This window comes from Hylaeus anthracinus, unplaced genomic scaffold (assembly GCF_026225885.1).
Source record: "Hylaeus anthracinus isolate JK02 unplaced genomic scaffold, UHH_iyHylAnth1.0_haploid 11989, whole genome shotgun sequence".
NCBI lineage: Eukaryota > Metazoa > Arthropoda > Insecta > Hymenoptera > Colletidae > Hylaeus > Hylaeus anthracinus.
This window is the reverse complement of record NW_026534337.1, coordinates 9,944,075-9,959,183: the sequence shown is the minus strand read 5'-3', so window position 1 is coordinate 9,959,183 and position 15,109 is coordinate 9,944,075. Positions and strand designations below refer to the sequence as shown.

General features: G+C 43.9%; 1 protein-coding gene across 1 annotated transcript in view; it reads right to left on the bottom strand.

Annotated features, from left to right (window-relative positions):
- The window catches only part of LOC128887947 (uncharacterized), a 478,906-nt gene that overhangs the window by 64,778 nt on the left and 399,019 nt on the right, over positions 1-15,109 (bottom strand). The window lies entirely within an intron of this gene.

Here is a 15,109-nt window from a genome sequence, read left to right as displayed (position 1 = left end):
GCGAATGGAGGAGAACAACAGTAACGCGGCAAAATAAAATAAAAATAGAAACAAACGAAACAGACACGGTTTGGGAGGCGGTGGGAAAGCAGAGCTTATTTATTCCGAATAAATATCGAAAGTAAACTGACCTATTGCGTCGATTTTCCCGTCGAATCTAACTCTGCCAACGTGGCGGCGGAATGACAGGCGAAAAACGAACGAAATTACCCCTCGAGTTGATCACCGCGCCAATAAGGGGGTAGTTTACCCCGGGACCAACGAATTTACCGGTGTCGGTCGGATAGAGCGAACCAGCGAGAGAGGGGGCACGAGGGGGGGGGGCGGAATAACAATCTCGCAGAGTGTTTCTGGATATCAGCCTTAATGCGGCCTGTCTGGTCAACCAGATGCCCTGATAGGCCGATACGCATTTTTTATTCATGACCACCGTTCTGATGGGATTTTCATCGCTGGACTCACCTGTCTGCCACTGTCGATCGCCGCCTGATGCAATTGAACAGACGATCCAGTACGCCCCCTCCCGAAATCCGCCGCGTTTATTTATGCAAAACGCGATCCCTGTCGCTAGTTTTAACCGTGTCGCGTCCGAAAATCGCCGAAACGTAACAATCGGTATAACACCTCGGGGGAAAATTGCTCGGCATCGAATCTCGCGTGCTATCGCGACTGATGGCGTACCGAAGTTGCACGAATTTGCAATGTTTGCAGCCAGGATGGGAGAAAGTCCTCCGTGGATAGAGACAGTTCTTTAAAAATAATCGATATTTCCTAAATAAGGGTAACTCCAAATGTCCCTCGACATTAAAATTCCTCTGCTCGCGTGAGTCCAAGTCAAATATCAGACGTTTCAAGACCCCAGAACTCCCCATTACGTGACTTAAAATTGAAAAGAGGAGAGATGAGAAAGAGCCCGACTTTGACACTCGGGCAAACACTCGGATGAATCATGCTCGTGCTTCCTCACGCGAGGAACCGCGCGCCATCCTCGCCAGGAAGCCACGTTTCCTGCTGTCAGAGTTGAACGAATATATTCCCGATAAAGAGTAATGAATAAATCCCAAGATGGATAGCTAATAGCGTTCCTCTATCTCTCGCCTGTGATTACAAAAGTAGCCCAAGTCGTATTTTCATAATTTTTAAACAATTTTTAAAATTAATAATACATTCAAAGAACATACACCGACACAAATTTTTATTTGAATGATCACCAAAATAGAAATTTACTCGGTCAACGTTTACATCTTTCCGATTACCCTCTCGTACGAGGGAATTAAATCGCCTCGTTTAAGCAAGGATTGCATCGAGTCGCGAGGAATCGAATCGAGCTATCCAGCCAGTGAGAAATATTGAAAGGGGTGGCTGGTGGGGTTGGCGGGCGACGGACGAGTCGCAACGGAGAAAAGAACGAAAAAGGGAATCTGCCGAAATTATCGTTCATCAACGGAGTGCCCGACGATGCTCCCACGGGAATTCTGCGTTCATCCGCTTTTTATTGCATAGCAATTAAAATTAGCGCTGTTAATTACGCGGTGCCGCAGCGCGCGATGCCGCGACGCTTGTTAGCGAGCAGCGAGAACTGCCAAAATTAAACGCGAAACGAAATGTAATGTGCCGTGTCTAATGACGCGACCGTAACGCCGCGCTATTTTTATTTCGTTTTTCCTTGTTTTCTTTTTTTTTTCACTACCCCCAGTTGATTTAGATAACAGCTAGCCAGGTGGGCGACGAGAATATTTTTTTTCGAAACACGGAATTTTTTCCTGCGTCGGGAATTAGTCGGCGATTTCTTTTCCCCCTGGTAAATCGGTAGCTCATTACGGGAAATTTGTTTGCTAACTGCACATTCATTGCTTTAACGATCTTTCGGCTGGTCTCCCGGCGGTATTTTGTTCGCGCAAGTGATAAACTGGTCGGAAACGTTTTGGTGTCTGCCTTTTTGAATCTCTAAGGGGTTGTAAAAGTGCGAGCAGTAGTTTACAAAAATTGTTTTTGGAAGTAGACGTACTAAGCTGCAGATATAGTTTTGTTTCACTGGGAAATGTTTGTTTCTGTAAAAATGATTTTCACCTATTTCTCGAAGTCCTCGAGATTTAAAAGAAAAGAAAAGGTATAGAAACGTCCTCGTAGGGTTCTCGACATCTCCACCCATTCCTCGAAATCCTGCAGGATTCACACATCCGTGTTCCCAACTTTGAGGAAACTCCAAGATAAACCAAAGACAAATTCCTGGATGAAAATGGGTCACCGTGTACGTGACAGCAGCGAAGAAAACTTCAGACGTTCGATCGTCCCCAGTGGAGGGAACATTGTTCTTAAAGAAATGGATTCTCTTCGCGGCAGACACCTTCCTCTTGCCCATTTTACTTTCGAGGGTCGATGGATGAAGAACGAGATGAAAAGTAATGGATCGTCGTCCATTGGAATTAAGTTTTAGTGTTCGAGTGGCGCCGTGGCAGACATTTTTACTCTGTCTTTCTCTTCGTGATCTCTGATTGGCATCTGCATCGCGTGGACTTTGTAGACGTGTAGTGGAGACGTCGGATTAACGTGAATCCGGTTTGGGACAACTCGCCATGGAAAAGCTGTGAAAAGTTACCATCGACTCGTTCCTTCGCCACTTCGTCGACCAATGTAATAGACGAGCGTCGAAACAAGGTGAATTGCCAGCGATTGGGAGGAAACGAACGTGGAAACTTGGATTGGTCTCCCTCGATGGAGATGAACTTTTCATTTTGGAGAACGTAGAAGTTTCCGAACGACAGCGGTGCAATTCTTTTTAACCACGAAGTGGATCTGGTCTTTACTTCAGCACTTGGCAAAAGTGACTAACATGTGACTGAACATAGTACAAAGGATATCGCTCGTTTTGTCCTCAGAAGAATATTTTTATTAAAATACAGAATTTTACTTCAGCATTTTGTAAAGCTACTACGAAAAGAAAAGTTGTTTTTTACAGAAGAAAATTTAATTGGGATATTTCTGTACAATGTTTTATGACGTATTGTCAAAAACGAACGAGAATTGTTTTGTAATTCTTGATGGGATAGATTCAAATTATCCTGAATTTTTAATAACACAGAATACGATGGATACACTTCTATAAAAAGAGTGTCTGAAGAATTCTAAATTATTCAACAAATTTTCTGACGTCGCCAACCATACCTAAGCCTAATTAATCTAAAAAAAAAAAAAATAATTCTCTGTAATTATCCACAAAGGAACGAAAATCATCTTGCCTTCGAGTACGTCAGGTTCGGTCTCACGATGCATGCTCAAGTGAAAACTGAAGAATGACGTATCCAACACAGTCATAACGTCATGCAGAATTACCAAATGCTCTCCGTCGAAGCGTCGACAGCCTCGTCCGGCAAAATTGTATTGTTTGCAACGGTAATCCGCGGAAGAGCACGAAACGGAACGCACGCCCCTCCCGTATTTGTTAAACAGTTGTGTAAGTACCCACAAACTGCGCGGTGATTGCGGTCACGTGGCGGCTCGCATCGCTCAAACGGAAAGTAAAACAGAGACTGTACACGCCCCGGAGGGTGGTTTCTCTGAATGGCTGTTGATTGTAATCATCGGGTGTAAGTAATGCCCGCGCGACGCCATTGCATACAGACGTGGATCCAGCCTAATTCCCAACGTCGTTCGAAGATGCTATTGCGAGCCATCCAGTGAGAAGGGCAAAATATTTCGCCAAGTATTTAGAGGACAACGGAGTTATTATAAAGAATAAAGTCTGCAAGGAAATGGTACAATTATCCTGAATTTTTAATAACACGGAATATGATGGATACGCTTTTACAAAGATGGTGTCTAAAGAGGTCTAGATTATTTAACAAACCTTCTTTGCGCTCGAGGCTTTTTTTTCTGGTGTCTACCAGCAACTCATATAGACAGCAGACAGTAAATTTCAAATGCGACGGAATCCAGCGCCGGGGTCGAGGGTGAGACTGTTTTCACGCGAGATGGCGTTTAATTAATAAAACGCGCGTCGGTTGGGCGCGTCCCGGCGATATCAGACCGCAATGTTTGAGGACGAGTGTCTGAGCAGGAGAACGGATCGAAGCTGTTTGTCGGGGCTAGAAACACGTTGTCAAACCGGGTACGAAATGGCTCGAAGCGTACACAAACTCTCGATTCTAATTGGCTGCCGGCACCGCTTCTGAACCGAGCTGTACTCCTTGACGCTTCTCGCTAAATTGAACGTGTATGCTCGCGCGGCAAATTGAGGAATTGAATATTCATACGGTTCCAACCCTCTCGCACAAAGGTGAATTCAATTACGCATGATTGCCCGGCTCCTCCACCTCCCTTGTTCAGCATCACCTCTCCCCGTTGCCCCCTCTGTTCACTTTCCGGAGTCCTCCGACGCGTCTTTCCCGCCTCCTCTTCTTCTTCGGCTCTCCGCGCCTTCCGTCTTCTCTTCGTCGGCTTATCTATCCATTCATCCCTCCTCGTTTGCCCCCCTGCGCCCGCTCGCCTGTCTCGCGAAGCAGTTAGGCCAATTTTACGCTTATTGGTACGTAAATACGGATCCCACCTGGTGGAAGCTGTTGGCCGTCGGAGGAGGCGCGATTACACGAGAGAAAACCCTTCTGCTCCGGGGGGTTGCTGAGCTGAGACGAGGAGAACAGGTGAGCAATCTCTTACTCCCAACCCCCTTTTCTCTCGCGTGGTTGATTCTGCTCTCGAGCAGAGACGACTTACGGAGTCTCGCGTTCGCGGATATCGCGCGTCTCGGCATGTAGTGCACTTGGATCTGAAACGACCTGATGCCCATCGAGTGTCGACTCGTGCAGGGATCGAGCCACTGTCTCGAGCAGTTGTCTCCAAATATTTTTGGAACGCGGTGCTCGCGAAAAGTCGAGTTTAGATAGCATTTATTTTACGTTTGAAACAAGTATCGTAGGAATTGAAGCTTTAAACGTGTTGAAAGAGGATGGCTTGAAAGTAATATTTTACGTATCCTTTTCAAATAAAGTATCCGATCAAGGATCACAGGGATCGCAATGATACGGAGAGCTTAGTATTAATTTAGTAACGAGAAGAAATCGTACACGGAGGTGGCGCCTACATTGTCGTGAACGACTTTTCCAGAAAAGAACGAGGAGCCTATTTGAAAAGATTCCGTTGACTATTTGAAAAGCTGGGCCCTTTTGGCGTCGTGTGATATATAATATGACGTTTTAATGGGCAGAATCGCAGCGTGCCGATTGTGTAAAAGCGTAACGCGTCACGAGCCCCGTTCCTGCTCCCCGATTTCAGGCGAACAATGCAAAAGGTAGGATATCGAAAATAAACCGACAGGCTGCTCGTTAACGGGCTAATAACTCATCAGTTTTACGACCGCGAAGGTCGACGAGGGTCTCGGATTTTAGGGCGACATGCATCGCTGATGGCGCAGGTGTTGACCCGAACGGCGCGAAAACGCGCGTTCTCGCGTCGTTTTCCAAGCTGTCGCCTTTCCGACCACCATCGAAGACCTTAAGGCGTTGAACTGCCTAACACCCCAAATAACACGTCATTTTTGGGGGAATTTTAACCTGGAGAACCGAGCAATGCAAGCGGCACAAAAATGAATAGATCAGTGAAAACTTTGAAAATCATTGAATCTTGTGAGATGAATCCTAGAAGTCACTCTGAAATCGTAGAAGCTACTATCTTATTAAAATATTGAATTCTTTCTTTTATTGACTATCACTTCCCAAAAATAAAAATTTAAAAAAATAGCCACGTTACGTTTTAGGTGAAATCTGAAGTTGATCGGATCAGTCGTTAAATTTTCAGAAGACAGTTCTGCATGGAATGCCCGAGCGCGATATGCGTTTTCCTATGGCCTTTTGAAAGCGACTCGGCTGACTTAGTATGTACCTCGCGGGATAATAAAAAACGGATCATTCTTTCGCCTGGTATCGAGAGCGAACACTGCTCTCTCGCATGTATCCAGTTCAATTGTGACCGAGTGAAAAACGATTTCCGAGCCTTGCGTTAGCTTGTTTGCTATCACACGCGCGCAGTTCGGCGTCATCGGTCGGAGGTTATCTGCTATAGTTTCAGAGACGGGCTGGGAACACCGAGGATTAACAGGACTTCATTTATTGCGCAGAGAGAGACACGTATAAAGTACGATCCCCGTGAAATTTTTTACGCTTTGAAAGCATTGGAAAGCTTTAGCAATGACGAACTCGCAAACCGTACAAAAATTGAAATTGCGCTGTAGGTTCTACCGAGAGAATCGTGTCTATTGAATGTATCCATTCAATCTTGGATACATAAATCGAAGAGAGCTTTACAGAGAATTTATTTACACGACTATGTTACCACTTTCGTACAACATTCGGAAGGTAGAAGAATTGTTGTCCATTCGTTAAATTTGACGAGATGCAGAGGCTTTACGCCGCGAACGGGGTTCAATCGATAAATTGAGAAATGGAGTAGAGTCAGAGAAAAAGTAAAGCGGAGTGGAGTCATCGGGACAAAATCTGACCAGTTTAACAGGTAAGCAATCATGACGCATCGACGCGTCATGTACGAACCTTGGCACGTTTGATAAACCAACGTTATTACGATCGATACATAGTTTACAACTAAAAACAATGGTAATAGTACATTTTTATGCGTCGACCAGGCTTCTGCTGGTGAGATACACAGGGTGACCCATTTCGATCTATAAATACGTTTATCTTGGAGTAGGTTGGAGCGTAAAAATGAAAATACGGGCTTCAACCCATTCACTGCCAGGCAAGATTTAATACAGATGTGTAATCTAGGTTATTCTTTTTATAATTAAAAGTGATATTAAATTTGTTGTTTTAAACAGCAAATTTACGATCTTCTTTTGCAATAATTCGTGAGTCAAAAGGCTATAAACTTAGCCCTTGAGTAATTGGAATCAATTTGAACAACAAGATATCTCGTAGCTGGCAGTGAATGTGTTGTCTACGTACAAATATTAGAAATTAAATCTTTCAGCACTTTTTTATATAGAACCTTCCTTTGTCTCGTATAAAACATATAACGTGAAAAAGAAATTCACATGGAAGAATGCTTCGTATCCTAAAAAATATTTTCAAGGTACACGCATTAAAATTGCGATTTTCTGTACATTTTATAATACTGAACAGTCCGGTAGAAACGAGCCGTTCATTGCACGAATCGATTAACTCCATAAAACAAAAAGTTGAGGAATGCGTACAAAATGGTCTCCGAAATAAACTATTCATCATTCAATGGCCAACAAAATTTTGTCGTTTACTGGTGTCGATCTTTATCAAGTTATTATAAATATAAAAAGTTGGTTATACCAAGTGCATTGACACTTAAATTTCAGATTTTTCAAAAAGTAGAGTTAATCGATTTGCGCAGTGAACAGCTCAAATGTTAACACTGTTTTCCGCATCGAGCTGATCCTTCAGGGTGCATACAAAAGGAATGTCAATAAACAGGACCTGCAAATCCCCACCGCGAGTTATCGTGAAGTCGAATGATATTTCCAAGAAATCACCATCCGGGGAGCGACTCGTCGAAGGAAGTCACAGGACGTAAACACGGCGAAGAAAGAGAAGATGTTACGAGTGGCGAGATAAGCGAGAATTCGCGCGTGCCCCCGCGCGAATCGTCGTAAATCGGGACGGATCCGAGAAGCGGCACACGTCGCATTGGACGCACCGATATGCCCGATTAACGATCCTACGCTGCGGCATGAACGGTGCTAGGAGCAATCCGTAATTCTGTCGCTTAAACGCGCGTAACGGAGGGCTGACGGTGGAAAGATAAATCGTCGCTGGTTGAGGGAAATTGCGAGGCCTGGAGCGCGACAATATTGCGGCTGCCTCTTAAATTCTAAGCCCAACGCGCTCGCTGGGCGCTGCCAAGAGGTCGCGGGCCCTCTGCCAGCGTTTAACCGAGAATTAAAATTCGGAGGGAATTCGGTGCCGTTGGGCGAAAAAATACGATCGACTGGTCCCGCGAAACGAGACGTGAAATCTGTTGCAGCGTCCAACGACGCGAGCAACGATCCCCCAGCGATGCAGTTATCACCGTTCCGACGCTGGCTGCTCTTGGAAAGACTATGGGAAGGTTTTTAACGCGTTGACGGACTGCCAAGTCCGCTATTTTACAAATAGACTACATAATATGTTGTTGATAGGATTAATCATAACACGCTTCTATTTATTTTCAGCGGTATTTAATGTTTATTATCTGGATTTAAATCACACGAGAGGAGTTACCAAAATAGTTTTGTTATTATATGTACTCTGTAAGAGTTAGAAACTGTAAAACATTGTTCCAACAATTGGGATAAACTGTTTAATATATAAATCCGTCATGCGAAACCTGTAAATTGGTCCTATATAAAATACAAATGTAAAGTAGACAAGCGTTAGAATATCTATATTTAAGAAGTAAGGATTAGTGTGTAAGTCAATTACAAGCTACTTCCAACACATCATGTACGATCTGTGCAGTATATCTTCATCAATGTTTCTCCTATGGCGATTGTTCGCATGTGTCGTCGATGCAACCCAGCCGTGACAGAAACTGACGCTCGTAAATATCACCGATATCGCGAAACGAACGGGTAAACAGTCGAAAACTCGCAGAAACGGGGCAAAGTGGAACGACGAGATTATTTTCGCGTTGAATAAACACACCGATGAAAAGCAGGAAGTGCGAGACGTGTTTCGCGAGCGCTCAAGTATCAGGTCCCCCGCGACGCCTATAGAAGAAGAGTCAATAGAGACGACAATAGCAAGGAAACGAAACAGAAACGATAGCATAACGGCGACGACGCGCGGACGTTGCTTCGAACCCCTTCGTCGCTCTTATTCGCCGATTAATTCAGCGCCGAAGAAACGAATGATTCACCTGCGCTTCTTCGCGGAGAAGAGTACTTCTCCGTACTGTCATCCCTCATTGGTCCATTCCTCCGTGGATGATATTAAAGAACGAATGCGTTTAAGAGGAAATCAATTGGTAGAAATCCTTATTTCCGGCCGTGGTACAATTGTGTCGGAACGATATCAAGATTGCAGGAAGTCGTTCGAATTACTGAACGCCACGGAAATTGAATTTGCTTCGGTCTCGAGTAAACGCGATCATCCGAACGGAGGAGCGTTTGTTCCGTGGATTTAATTGAAAGCAAACAAAGGTGGAACTTGGAGTAAGTAGATAGCGAAGAAGATACCGTGGAGTGGAATACATATTATGAATGTACTTCCAGTGGCGCATTATACTGTAAACAAAAAGATCCTTGCCTGAGGCTGCGGTGAAATCAGCCTCTCAAATGCTTCGAAATCTACTGAAAGGATAAGATTCTTCATTCCAGAAACTTCGTGTATGGTAAATGATATGGGAAATGATAGTTTTCAAATTGTTGCATGCAGTTCTTATATGCTATGTTTGAATTATTTACAATTGTTTCATGCATTATTCAATTCAGTTCCACGTAAAATATTTTTGCATTTTTAAGACTAGTCATTTGTCTCATCACGATAAAAATAGTTACAATGTAAATAGTACAAATGAACGTCGATAGGGTTAGTGTAAGTTACTAATTAAATTTATGGAGAAACTAGTGTTAGCTTCTCTGAATTTCATCTCAAGAACCATAATTCGCAGTCCTCGTTAATTTATTTTTTAATAAAGTTCCCTTGTCCAAATTTTGTCTTGGGCCCCGCGAAGGTATAATGCGCCACTGGCCCCTTTATATTTCAAACGAACATTTAGCACATAGAAGAAGAATACGACGGCGATTTAACGATGCGCATTGACGCTTGACCCCTCATTGTCAGTAGTTGATACTGACCTACGCTGCCTCCATGCCCATACGATTAGCGATATGATAATTTTGATTGTGCCGCTTTACAAGTGACACGTCATTCTTAATATTCATGCGTTAGCTCAATCAGTGTCTTCGTTCGGTATTAAGTTTATTTATACCACACTTAGTGGGGAGTGAATTGGTAATATCTTTTCTATGGAGCTTTGTGCGAAAGTAACTGCGTTTTCGATCCGTAAAAGACGACGCGTTACTGGCTTGTTTACTTAATAAGGGAATCAACAAGCGATATAGTATCCAGGCAGAGTATTCTGTCGGTATGCATATGCAATGCAGAACACCTCAGTTGACAAGGCAGGTTGCTCTGCAGAAAATGTAGAACACTCGGTAGATGAGTCCTTCGACCAAACGGGCTTCTATATTAATTCTATCTCGCCATAGATTACAGTAAATCATTCACCATTTCGCGTAAAGTTTCCAAAGATCAATTACAGCTACGGGAAAGTTCTTCGCTCTCCTTCTACCGTGAAAATCATGAAATCTATCGTGACTCGAGCCCGCTTTACGAATATCCGGTACATCGATCGGCGCGTTCGTTAAGAACGAGACACGTTCATATCGATAGGCATTCCTGGCCCCGAAATAAAGGCGAAAGAATGACGGCGGACTGTTCCGTCGACAGAAATGCGAGGCATTTCCTCGTCGCGGACGAATTCCTATTACGAGGACCCGAAGACGTCGCAAGGGGGAATGGGAAGAAAGAAGTTTGGGATAGTGTTTTGTTTTGTCCAGCGTGTAGGTGGACATCATGATGACAGGATAGAACATAAACGCGAGGCTCCCGAGGGAGTTACGGGACATAAAATCCCGCGTCGCCCCTTCTACGCTTGGCGTCGAGATGTCGGGCTTCCCCGTTTTCCCATATAAAACGTGGCACTCGCCCTGCCCTGCCCTTCTCGGTCCTTCCTCATCAGTCGCTGACAGTCGATCCTCCCTTCGCCTCGAGTTTTTCCCGTGATCGGTCGAACAGATTGAATCGAACGTCGTTGGTCCTCGATTTCGACAGGAGGAATCGAATCCTTTCACCTCGGACGACGAAAACGTTCTGCGTTTAGGTTTCCGAGGCACTGGGATAGGTGAGGGGACGAATCGCACCCTGAGTGCTCGATTCTCTTTCCATCATCGTGGCCTCCCCATACAGCCCTCCAGGAAGGGATGGTCGAGATTTTTGTTTGGATAGAAATTTCAAGAAGCGAAGAAAATAAAATAAAATTTCTATACAGGAAAATGAATTATCCCTTTCATTTATATCTTGATTTAACTATGACAGTTACAAATCTCTGCAGAAACACGTTGAAACCATAGAAGCTGATCCGTGCAACAGTTCAACAGGATAAACGTGGTTAATGAGCCATTAGATTGACGTTTTTGTGCGTCATTTGTTACTGAAATAAACTGTTGCCCATCTCTTTCTCTAGCACATCGCGTCGGCCTAAGTTGTTCGACTTCACTGGTGAAAGGTTTGCTCGCGCAGGTTACGAGGAAACAGTGAAATTTCTTGCGTAAGCCACGCGTGGCGACCACGCACTCTCCTCGTCACCGTTGGAACGGTGTTTCGATTATTTGTCTTATCGGAGGCACGGTCACCGAGGGAAGACGGATCGACGTGACGCAACGACGTTGTAACAGTCGTAACCGGTTTGGAGAACGATTGCTTCACTTTTGAAGATTTTGGAGCTTGCAAACCACTCGGTACAGACAAAAAAGGAAACGAATTAGAGGAGCGAATTAAAGTCTAGAAGCAGAGCTTTCGTAAGCTGTCAAACCTTCCTCCAACCGCGTCTCCTCTGGTTACAAAAAAATATTATTCATCGCTCGAACGTGTCCCGAGACAAACGACACCATTCGCGCGCCCTCCGAGAGCCATAAATCAACCGCACTAACAGCTCCGAGCAATTAGACCGCTCGCGTCTATTATGGCAGGGGTTAAACAATGCACGACCCTGATTTCATTTTCCGCAGACGCCTTCGTCTACCTTATGTTCGACTGGGACACGGTAATGACTTTGTTTATCATGTCATAAGGTGTCCAGGTGAAATATTGCGTTGGATTTGCGCTGAAGCCCTCGGCTTAATCGAGCCTAGGCCGACTCCACTCGTTTCCAAACGACTTTACGCAATAACGATCATCGGGACCCGCACAGGTGTACGCGAGGACGCATGAAATTACGTAGTAATACATACGCGTTTCCGCGTCCCCGCGCCTAACCGGTCAGCGAATCAGGATGACTCACGGGTTCCCGTTACACCGCGACAACGTTTGTTCCTCTTGCTCGCGAGATGATGGCACGCGTGCACCCTTCCTTTTTTGCCCACCCCCCGCTCTTGGTATACGGAACCTGAAGCTGATTCAGAGGCCCTCCGCGAGTAAACACGAGAGTCGAAACCGTGTCGATGCACACAGTGGGACGGAATCCCCGCCAAAAACAGGGACAACGCGTGTACTCCGGGCACTCTTGCAATCTCAAATTAACCCTTTGCGCTCCGAATTATATTTCGATTTCGTTACCAGCAGCTACCAACGCTTTTATTTGAAATTTACTTTAACTACAAAATAAGGCAATTTAAATAAAAAAAGAAAGGAATGAATTCATTTAAATACCAGTTTTATTTACGCTATTGTTGTGTTTTGTAATTTTCAAGTGCATGATATCTCTCGGAACAATTTCCAGGATCCAATTCTGGTTTTCTTTCGCACGTTTCACAAAAAAATTTCGTTTGTCTTCTTCCTCCAGGTATTTTTCTTTAAGAGAGTGCAAAGGTATAGGGAGATATTAGGTTGTTAGGCTGAAAGTTTCTTTCGCGAGTTGCACTCAATTATTTGATGTGGTCGTGTTTATATAAATCGACAATCTAATTTCATAGGTATTGTAACAGTAATGGAGCAAAATGAATCGTGCACAATTCAGTAATGTAACATAAAACAAAATATTGTGCATGTATTACTTATTAATAAAGCGAAAGAGACTTTTGGGACAACCTAATATTATCGTTTTAAATAGATGAATGGACAGTAGAAAAGTGAAGAAGGTATACGTGATTTCATGGATAATTGTGAAGAAGAAGGACGATTAAAAACGTTTAAGATTAATAAATATAGCGAGGATGCAATGGCATCGCCAGAAAGACGTAACGATAACATTTAAGGGTACGTTTCAAATTCTAAATTGAATAGCAGAACAAGTGTCATGAATTTCTAGAATGGCCTAACGTATCCAATGCCTTTATGAGATGGTCGCTAGAATTTTGACGACGTTTCAGGAAATCAAGACCACTCCCAGGCGTCATCGTGCGTTCGCGGAGAAAGTGAAGGATCGAAAACTGTTTTTCAGGCGAGCTTGTAACGATTGAGCAGTAAAAGATGCCTTTGTTCTCGTTGCGATGTTTCCTGCTCTGCGTGGAGTTTCTCCGGTTTAAAGTAAACGGAAACGTTGGCCAATTTTGACGAGCGATGCAGTAAAATTGTAATGGAAATAATGAGAAGCCAGTGGAACGAGATGTACTGAGGCAATCGGCGAGTTCTTCGACTGTTTCGGATTTCAGTCGTTTCGACTCTGGTTCAGGTTTTACTGTTATCTTCGCGGGATTCGTGAGCAATTTAACTTTTATATGTTACCAGGGAATATGGATCGCTGATGGTTCATCATTCGATGAATAATTCGCCATCCGACCGTTGTTGCTTTTCGATAAATAAAGGATTGAGAAAGTAACGGATTTAACAAAATTAAAGAGTGATAATTGAAGAGATACTTATCTATCCTGTAACATTATAGTAAAATGGAAATGAATATGGTCCAAAATAAATTTGCAGTAACATTGTTAGAATCACCGGCCCCAAAAACTCAGACACAATGATCGATCACGATACTCCATTCCGCACGAATCGACAGCAAGCAACGCGCTCCCCTGTGCGATCGTATTTCCCTTTTAACCTACTGTAACCGTGTAACGTGTCAGTCTCGTGGCGTGTAACTCCTGTCCAAATATAAAAACAACGATCCACGCCTGTGGTTGTCGTTCGCTTCCAAATAGAAAAACAGCGAACCAGACTCGTGATTTTTTTCGAGAGTTAATGGACAGCTTTCCACTCTGTCAATTGCAGGGTGTACTCTACTATACTCGAATGCTGGTTACAAAATTATTTTAGATTAATGAAGCTCTAAACAATTTGACGGAGGCAAAGAATACTCTCTACTAATCTAAATACAAATTTGTAGATCCAAAGAAGTGAACAAAATTCAGAACCAGCGTAATACACTACAAGTACGTCACCCCCTAAGTCATATTCGAGCTACAAGAACAATTTTCGAACATCTCTGTTACACGTTTACCAAAAATTGTCCCCTCCACTCCATCTCATCTCCGACGTCCATATAACCAGTGTTCGACGATTCACTTTAAATACCGTTAGGCTATTAAACGTGGGGCATCGTTGGCCGTCATCAGAAATAAGAGCTCGGAAATTTATCCTCGAGTATTATTACCTTTCCAGCTATCTCGAACGAAAACATATTCCTACCCCGGGGAGTCGGTCTTAACGAATTAAATACGGCCCCGTATGGTCGAGGAAGCGCAGCAAAAAGCAGCGACGATCGGCCACGGATCGAGGAAGCGACGATCCGTGAGTAACCTTGACAGTGGACACGGCGCGCGAAGGCTTCCTCCTTCTCCGTGGGTGAAATCGTATTCGTCGATCGAGGGGCTCTGAAAGGATCTAGGATCGAGCCACGAGAACGCTGACCCGGTTACACGGTAGCAAACCGATCGCTGGGGACCGTTTCCTAGCCAGGATTTCTGTTCAACGATCCGTTTTATGAGTCAGCGTCGCTGCCTTCGCGAAAGGGACTGCGGAGATTCGCGGCTTTCGAGCTTCGCCACGGGAGGGAACGCGTCCAGCAGTGGTTCTTAGCCTTGTTATCTAGGATAGCTCAGGAAATTTTTAATATTTTTCGGTGCATAGTGTTAGGGTGTGGATCGACTGCAATTAACAGAAATTTCAAAAGCACTAGAGTATTTTTAATATATTTGAGTGCATAGCATACAACGATGTCAGGTGTTCCCTGACCAGGAACAAGGCGACAGATCAATTGAATTATATATTTAGCCTATTTCACAACACATCTGTTAATCCACTCACTGCCAGACAAATTTAAAGCGATTTCCCTTGGGTGCTAAGATTTAATACAGATATGTAATCTAGGTTATTGGTTTAATAATAAGAGAGTGATATGAAATCTTTGTTACAAAAAGAAAATTTACGAT